The sequence below is a fragment of the Colobus angolensis genome, unplaced genomic scaffold, assembly GCF_000951035.1.
Source record: "Colobus angolensis palliatus isolate OR3802 unplaced genomic scaffold, Cang.pa_1.0 Scaffold50, whole genome shotgun sequence".
Lineage (NCBI taxonomy): Eukaryota > Metazoa > Chordata > Mammalia > Primates > Cercopithecidae > Colobus > Colobus angolensis.
The window spans coordinates 5,758,310-5,767,839 of NW_012118488.1; positions in this window are offsets into that span (position 1 = coordinate 5,758,310).

Here is a 9,530-nt window from a genome sequence, read left to right on the forward strand (position 1 = left end):
CTTGCTCTCGGCACTTCCTCGGCCTCAGCGCCCACTCAGGCAGTGCTTGAGGAGCCCTTCAGCTCACTGCTGCACTGTGGGAGCCCCTCTCTGGGCTGGCCAAGGCTGCAGACGGCTCCCTCTGCTTGCAGGGAGGTGTGGCGGGAGAAGCCCGGGTGGGGACTAGGGCTGCGAGCGTCGCTTGCGGGCCAGCACGAGTTCTGGGTGGGCGTGGGCTCGGCAGGCGGGTGGGTCCCTGCACTTGGAGCGGCCGGTGGCTGGCCAGCCCAGCGCCACCAGCCCCAGGCAGTGAGGGGCTTAGCACCCGGGCCAGCAGCTGCAGAGGGTGCACCGGGTCCCCCAGCAGTGCCGGCCCGCCGGCGCTGTGCTCGAATTCTTGCTGGGCTTCAGCTGCCTCCTGGTGGGGCAGGGCTCAGGATCTGCAGCCCACCATGCCCCAGCCTTCCCCCGACCACTGTGGGCTCCTGCCGGGCTGGAGCCTCCCCATCGAGCCCCAACCCCGCACCATGGCGCCCGTTCCCATTGACTGGCTGAGGAGTGCCGGTGCTAAGCACGAGACTGGCAGGCAGCTCCTCCTGCGGCCCTGGTGCAGGATCCACTGTGTGAAGCCAGCTGGGCTCCTGAGTCTAGTGGGAACTTGGAGAACCTTTGTGTCTGGCTAAGGGATTGTGGAAGCACCAATCAGTACTCTGTGTCTAGCTCAAGGTTTGTAAATACACCAATCAGTACTCTGTATCTAGCTAACCTAGTGGGACTTGGAGAACTTTTCTGTCTAGCACTCTGTGTCTAGCTCAGGATTTGTAAATACACCAATCAGTACTCTGCGTCTAGCTCAGGTTTTGTAAATACACCAATTAGTACTCTGTCAAAATGGACCAATCAGCTCTCTGTAAAGTGGACCAATCAGCAGGATGTGGGTGGGGCCAGATAAGGGAATAAAGGCAAGCTGCTTGAGCCAGCCAGTGGCAATCCGGTGGGGTCCCCGTCCCTGCTGAGGAAGTTTGTTCTTTAGCTCTTTGCAATAAATCTTGCTGTTGCTCACTATCTGGGTCCATGTAGTCTTTATGAGCCTTAACACTCACCACGTGAAAGTCTGCAGCTTCATTCCTGAGGCCAGTGAGACCACGAACCTACTGGAAGGAATGAACAACTCCGGACGCGCTGCGTTAAGAACTGTAACACTCACCGCGAAGGTCTGCAGCTTCACTCCTGAAGCCAGCCAGACCACGAACCCACCAGAAGGAAGAAACTCCAGACACACCATCCTTAAGAACCGTAACACTCACCGCGAGGGGCCCTGGCTTCATTCTTGAAGTCAGTGAGACCAAGAACCCACCAATTACGGATGCAGTTGCACCTATTTAAGGATGAGTAATATAAGTAGAGAAGAGTTTGTAGGGATTATATATTATAAAACATCTTGTATCAGATTTTTTCTCATTCAAGCCCTCTTAAAAAGCAAAGGGAGTGATGAATTAACATATTTAATAGACAAAGTATTATTCCTATTAGTATATAAAGAACTCATACAAATCAGTAAGATAAGACCACCTTACCAACCCAACAGAAAAATGGTCAGAGTTACAGATAATTTACAGTAGAAAAGAGTGCCAATAAGTATTTGAAAAATTGCATACTCCAGTAACCAAGAAAATAAACATTTAAGTGACAGTGAATGAGATATTATTTTTTAAACCCATCAGATCAGCAACAAATGAAAAAGTGAGAAAGTCCAGGATTGGATGGGATTGTGAGAAAATAGGAACAGTCATACACTGTAGATAGATGTACCAATCAGTGGAGTCTTCATGGAGGGCGTTTTGGCTGTACCTGTTGAAATTCTAAATGAACGTGCTTTCACCCAGAAATTCCAGCTCCAGATTTTTGTTTTGCAGAAATATTTATTCATGTGCACTGATATGTACAAGGATACTCATTACAGAATTGTTTGCAATTGTGAAAAAGTTAACCTAAATGTCCATCAAATGGAAGTTGATTAAATAATTACACACACACACACACACACTATGGAAACTGACAACAGTTTAGAATAATGAGAGAGATACACCCATGCTGAGACGTAGGAAGATCTCTGAGATACAAAGTAAAAAAATTATTTTGCATATTATATATAGCATATAATACATAAAAATATATATGATCTTATTTATTTTAAAAATCCAAACAATACATTCATACATACACTGTAAATGTGAAAATGCGTTTTTAAGAAGTCTACATAGATAGAACCTAAAATGTTATGTGGTTACCTCTGGGGAGGAGGATGACATTGGGGGTGAGAGGTGGAAGACAAGGAGGAACTTTTTTTTTTTACTTCATGTATTTTTTTTGTTGTTTAAAATTTTAATCCTGAGAATGTGTTCCCAATTATTTTATAAGAACAAGTCAAGATGTGGGAGCATGTGTCATTCATTCCAGAAAAGTGCAGTTGGGGACATATGCTGGGGTCAGATGATGTGAGCCCTGTATCTCAGGGTCAAGGTTGAACCCACCCTGCAGACAGTGGGGAGCTAGTGAAGGGTCTAAAAACAGAAGAAAGGCATCAAGACTACATTTCTGTTGGCCACCCCTGGCAGCAGCTAGAGAATGGGGGATGCAACAGGGTCACCACGTGTTTATTGAATAGATAGATAGGTGAATGACTGATTGCTTATGGGGAAACCTAAGTGTAAAATCACAAGTGTCACCTCTGAGATGATTTTTCTTTCTTTTTCCAAATCAGTTCAGAAAATGCATTAGCAGCTCTAAAGTCAGCTTGAAAAATGAGGGCATTGAATTGAGTACAAGTTGTGAGCCATCATCATCTGCTTAGTATGATTATGCTCAATAGCTGGGTCTTGACTCTTTGGTGAAGTTTGTCATAACCAATTTGTTGGTAGTAATGAAGTAACAGCGTTTGCAAACAGTGTACTTAGGAAAAGTGGGAGCAGCCTCGGGATTATGTTTATAGAAGTATTATCCCCCACGTGTGGCATTCTGATATGTTTTCTTCAGTGGACGGGAAAGGATGGGGGGGCACCAGGCAGGGTGCTGGAGGAAATCAGACTTACGTGTCTTTCCTGTGACATGTATTCGACTGGGAGAAAATTTTAGGAGCACCTGTTTTGAGGAAAGGATTGTGGTCCCCCTTATATCTGAAGTACTATAGAATTGAGTATGTTGTTTAAAACAGCTTTCCATTCATTTTATTTCCAGGTGAATTTCTAATCACTGACCCTGACACTCTGATTGCTACCAAGTTGTTAACTTTGCCATTGGTATGCTGGTGAACCAGCTCTCCAGGAAGACAAAAAAAGCCTAGTTTGTAGTGTTTGCCAGTTTCCATGGTGTAAATGCTCCCACCGTGGCTGATTTCAAACCACTAATGGTTTAACAACTAGCTTGCAAAATTCTTGAATGTTTTACAGTCAGCTTTCTGTGAGCTGGCATGAGTTGCCACAGTATACCATTGCTTCTTGACCTGAAACTTCATTGCAGTTGAAAACAAAACAAAATCTTGTGTTCCATTCTAACTTAGGGAATGGCTTGCCTTTGGTGAAGAGGTGTTATTTACCTACTTCTCTCCTATCTCTCTCCCCTAGTGTGTGGGGAACTCTTTCTTGAGAGCACAATAACCTAAGTGGTAATAACCCATTTTATGGAGAAGAAAGCTGAAGTTCAGAAAGAAATAACTTGCTCAAGACTCTATATGTCAATATATCTTGTTGTAAATTCCCTCAAGAAGAATGGACGTCCCCCAAGGTCCAATGTGACAACTCCTGGGCAACAGACTCTTAGGATTAAATGAGGCAGCTCAGGCATAGTCCTCCGTAAGTCACAAGGAAAAGAGCGTGACCTAAGTGTTTCCACAAAGATTTAATTCTCACAACACTTTTACAGTTTATGAAAACACTAAGTGGAAAGTGATTTGTTAATTGTAAAGTATGAGAGAAATGCTAGTTAATAACTACTTGTTAATATCGACAGTAATCTCATTCATCCTCACAGTGGCCCTGTGTCATAGGCAAGATCATCGCCAGGCTGGAAGTGAAGATGCCGAGGGGCTGAGAGGTTAATTCAATTACTTGGGGCCTGATAGCCTGTAACGGGTCAATCCGAAGGGCCAGATCTACAACCTATATCTTCAAAAGCCCAGCATGTTCTAGCATGTTGCTTCTTTGTGCGTGTCCTTTATTCTCTACTGGATTAGGACCCTGTGAGGGCCAAGAGTCTCCTTTGTCTCTGATGTCTTTGTTGTTCACCAGCCAAAACGAGTTTTGATTTCCAGGAGGTAGTTTTTGGCCTAGTCTAGGTAACAGGGTTAGCTAATGCAGTCATTCAACTGATTCTCATACAAATTTCTGAACTCTCTAAGGGAAAAATTCAGATAGACCTTTTACATCAGATAAGGCACTTGGGAATTTGCAACTAAGTAAGAAGATGTTGTTGACTGAGTTCTCGCTTTCTGTACAAGTGAAAAAGCAGCCCAAGTTTCCTATAAAAAGTGGAGCTGAAGCATCAGCTTTATAAAGAGGGCTGCACATCTGTCAGCTCCCTGACATGGGATGTCTGTTTCTGTCTGGTGCTTCTGAGTTCCCAGTCTACCCACAAAGTGTTCACAGCCTCCATTCCCATCCACTCATCCGGACCTGCACACACTTTGCTTTTTTGCCTACATCCAGTTGTTTTGATTTCCTGGCTTCTCCCTGCAAGACTTAGTTTCTGCCTTGTGGTCAGTCTTTAATAACCTGCTGGGAAACAGAAGGAAGGTCAGAGTGTAACAAAGGATGGGTAGGGTTGCGGGAGGTGAGCCTGAAGTGAGACGTGCGGCAATATGCAGGGTGTACTGACTTGTGTTCAGAAACTGTTTTTGGTACGTCTGTCTTTGCAACAGTAGGTTACATTCCTTGTGGACAGGAGCCAATTCCTGTTCCTCAGAGTAAATAGCACAGTGAAGAGGTAAGTATTTACTGAGTGAAAACCAGTGAGGAGAGCTAGTGTGGCCTTGGGCAAGTCACTTTACTTATCTGTACATCACTTGGATAATCTTAAATGTAGGAATAAAAACTCTCCAAAGTAGCAAGGTATAAAAAAAGGGATCAGCAAACTGTTCCTATAAAGGTTCAGAGAGCAAATATTTTAGGCTTTTCAAGCCATGTGGCCTCTGTGGGACTATTCAACCCTACTGTTGTACCACAAGAGCAGGCACAGAACAGTGAGCACGACTGTGTTCCAATAAAACTTTATTTACACAACCAGGCAGTGGGCGGATGCTGCTATAGTGGGAAGGGTTTGAGAAATGAGATTAGACCCATGGGGGCTTGACTCCTACCTCAGACACTAACGATTTGACTTTAGGCAAGTTAATTAATCTTTCTGATCCTGAGATTGTTTGGCCATAAAAACCATGATGATAAAACTAACTTTGCAGGGAGGGTTTTGAGAATTGGATGAACATATATCGAGTATGTATCCTGAGGCCTGGCACGTGTAGTCATTGCTGCTTTCATTATGATGATCGTTATTCCAGCTCTACTACTCAAGGAGTCTCGGAGTCTCAGAATCCTGCTGGTATTTTTAGTTTAGGCTTCTCTGAGATGTAGGCTGACAGCTCCTAGGTGACATTTCCTTTGAGAAACAATAAACAATTTGAGCAGATTCCTTATCCAGGCTTGTGCCTTGGGGATTGATAAGGAGAAGCTTTAGGAATAGCATTCTAGGTGGGCTGTTAGAACTTTACTTTTTAAAATGCCAGCCTGGGTTGGGCACAGTGGCTCACACCTGTAATCCTAGCACTTGGGGAGGTCAGAGCGGGAGGTCCACTTGAGGCCAGAAGTTTAAGACCAGCCTGGGCAACATGGCAAGACCCTGTCTCTACCGGAAAAAAAAAATGCCAGCCTGGGACCCACCCTCTGGCATATTTTATCCAGGCAGCCTGTGCCCTTCTGCCCTGAACTTCAGGGAGGCCCACTTAGGTCTCCTTCATGTGTTATCCTGGCCTTTGCTCCCATTCCTTCCCAAAGCCTTCATCAGAGGACCTTGAGTCTGGCCTCCTGGGTCATAGGAAACCCAGACCTGCAGGTCGGGTGCAGGGCATTGACTGTCAGGGTTCAGGTAGCATTGTGTAATTCAAGGCAAGTATAAGAAATGGAGCCAGGTCTTCTGAGACCTGGGGAGTGATGAGGAACTGATGACAGTATCCCCAAGTTGGGAGGCTATTGTGTAGGGGTTGAGCAGGTGGCTCTGATGTCAAATTTTCCAGGTGTGAATCCTGGCTCACCACCCATTACCTGTGGGATCCTGGGTATGTGTTGGTTACCTAATGTGTAAAATGAAGACTGTAATTGTACCCATGACATAAGAGTGCAGGAAGGGTTAACTATGGCTCTTTCTTCCACCTAAGTAGCAGTTTGCTGTCCAGCTGCTGAGGGGCTGCTCTGTTCCCTCTCTCCAGAGTGCACACACTTCGGCTTGCACAGGATCCCGAGTGCTGACTTCAGTTCTGGAGTTTACATGACTCTGGCGTTGTGTGAATGCATGGTTTGATTTCTCGGTAGCTCTTCTTAGCCTTCATTTAGTTATTTCTTTCATTCATTCTTTAAGTTATTCATTTACATATCTATTCATTCTACATTAATTGGGCATCTACTGTGTGCCAGGCATTATGGTTCCTGCTCAGATTACAAATAAGACATGGTGCTTGCCTTCAGGGAGTTGCTCATCTAACAGGTAATAGATAAGCAAACAATTAGAGTACAGGGCAAAAGTGTCTGCAATACAGACACGTACATAGAGGAAGCGCAGATGGCGAATTCAGGCGAGGTTCTGGCAGGAAGTGGTGCTTAGAACACTTCTACTACGCAGGTGATGAGAGGGGTTTGGGGAAGGATGTTTCAAGCAGAGAGAAAAAGCATATACCAAGGCTTGAAGTACTGTGATTTGTTCAAGGCCTTGCCGGTAATTTGTGTGATGAGAACACAGGGTATAGGACAGAGAGTCTGGGGTCTGAGAGCAGTGGGGAAAGGTGGGGGTCAGATAATAAAAGACAGTACTAAGTGGATTGAATTTCATCTTTATTCCAAGGGCAGTGGGGGAACTTGACAGATATAAGCAGGAAGTGAGAGGTCAGATGAGCCCAGGGGGCTGCAGGGGAGCCTTCTGGAGACTTTCTCAACAAATCGGCTGTTATCACTGCAGTCGGGAGCCCACAGTGTACAGCAATGTTGGTTTTTCCTTTTTGCATTATTATTATTTTTTGGACAAAACCATAAGAAAATGTCATTTACACTCTGAAGAGGGTTTTGCCCAGGGCAGAATTGGACGTCAGGCCCACCCTGCTGAACGGTGACAGGTTGCTGTAGGAATTGAGGTGCTTAGTGTGAATAGGTAATTGTCCCAACTGTTCTATAGAAAACTCAGAACTTCAGACCTGAACTCCTTCAGGATGCGTGTCCCATCTCCCAGTCCCGGGTAATTGCTCCCTGCACTGTGCGCCCCTTGTGTTTTGTTCAAGTTTTGGCCGACCTCCACCTGTTTCCGATGCACGGACTGATAATCGGTTTCCCTTGTCAGAGTCCTGACCTCTGGAAGAAGGCATGGGGCTTACATCCGTCTTGTGTCCTCCACAGCATGCTGTAGAGTTGCTTGCCCACGGTAGGATGCTTAATTAAGATGTGTTGTTTGAAATCTGATTTTAAAATTCCCTCCTTTACTGTATGGGTGAGGAATTTAAGAGGGAGGGAGGGAGGAAGGGAACAAAGAAGGAAGTGGAAGGATAGAAGAAAAGAATGAAGAAGGAAGGAAAGAAAAACGTTTCTTTTTTCTGATATTTTTTCTTCTTTTATTGAAGGCTCCCCTCTGGCTGGCACTGCACCTATATTGTTCATTTAGTCTTCAGGAAAGGGATAGTTTCACCCTCTTTTCACAGATAAGAAAAATGAGGCTCAGAGAGACCAAATAACCTGCCCATATTTGTGAAACAAATTATTGCCCCATCTGGGCCTAGACTGAAGTCTCTTTCTAGCACATCCCACATCTTCCTGGGCCTGGAGGCTGCAGTGAGGGCCCACATTGCCCTGGATCTATGAGCCTTGAGTTCTAGATCCTCCGAAGCTTTGACATGGGACGTAGCTGTTCTCTTGGGAAGGTTACCAGGTACGCAGACACATACAGCATAAATGCTTTAGCCAAGGGAACATGGCGGAGACTTGCATCATGGGTAAATGAAACTCAGGGGGCAGAGGGAGGAAGCAGCTGCTCTCCGAGGCCTGTAGCTGCAGGAAGGGCTGGTCCCTGGAGCTCTGGCCTTTCGCAGAGAATCCAGACACTGTTAGCCTGCTGCCTGGGAGAGAGAACTGTGGGAATAAATACCTCCACCTCACTCTCTCCCAATCTTCTAGTCTCTTGCTTGTCACAGGACTATTACTGGTCCCAAATGGGAATGAGAGCCAGGGAGCTTGCTAATGGGTGCCAAGGTCAGTCTCCTGGAGTGCAGAGCAGGATAAAGAAAATGGGTCTGGAAGGGAAACGGAAATGCTATAGCACCCTGGGGAAGTGAGGAAGCTCTGTCCTGGGACTTGTGGCTGGAGAGGGCCCAGGACTCAGGTGTCTAAGCATTTGTGTTCCTGCAGTGACATTCACTTTCACAGGTGGCCCTCCCTGTGAGGTGAGGTGAGTCAAGTCTCCTGTATTGCCTGTACAGGTCTGTATTGAAAAAAAGAATTGTCTGTATTGCAGACACTTTTGTACTGTACTCTAATTGTTTGCTTATCTATTACCTGCTAGATGAGCAACTTCCTGGAGGCAAGCACCATGTCTTATTTGTAATCTGAGCAGGAACTATAATGCCTGGCACATAGTAGATGCCCAATTAATGTGGAATGAATACATATGTAAATGAATAAATTAAAGAATGAATGAAACAACTACATGAATGGTAAGAGCTGCTGAGAAATCAAATCATGCATTAATTCAATGCCACAGTCATGTAAAATCCAGGACTGAGGCCAGACTGTTGGGGGCAGTGCCGCATTCTCATAAAACGATTTTGTCTCCATTCTAATCACACAGGAAGACTACATTTCCAGTTTCTTTTGGATTTAGAGTGGGCCATGTGATTGGATCCTAGCCAATAAGATGTGGCCATAAATAACAGATGATACTTCCCAGTCTGGCCATTAGACCTCATGAGTCATTGTCCACAAACTCACTGGTTTTTCCTTTTGTGCCACTAGAAGCAAAGGACTCTCTTCTTCAAAATTGATGCTGGTGTCTGTGATGGTTAATTTTAGGGCTCACTTGACTGAATTAAGATATGCATAGAGAACTGGTAAAGCATTACTTCTGGGTGTGTCTGCGTGGGTATTTTCAGAGAAGAATGTCGTGTGAATTGATGGACTGAGTGGGGAAGATTAGCCCTCAATGTGGATAGGTCCACAGCCAATTGGGTGGTACTTGCTCACATTGAGGGCTAAACTTCCCCACTTAGTCCATCTCTCTCTGTCTCTCTCCCCCTATCTCCCCTTCTCTCC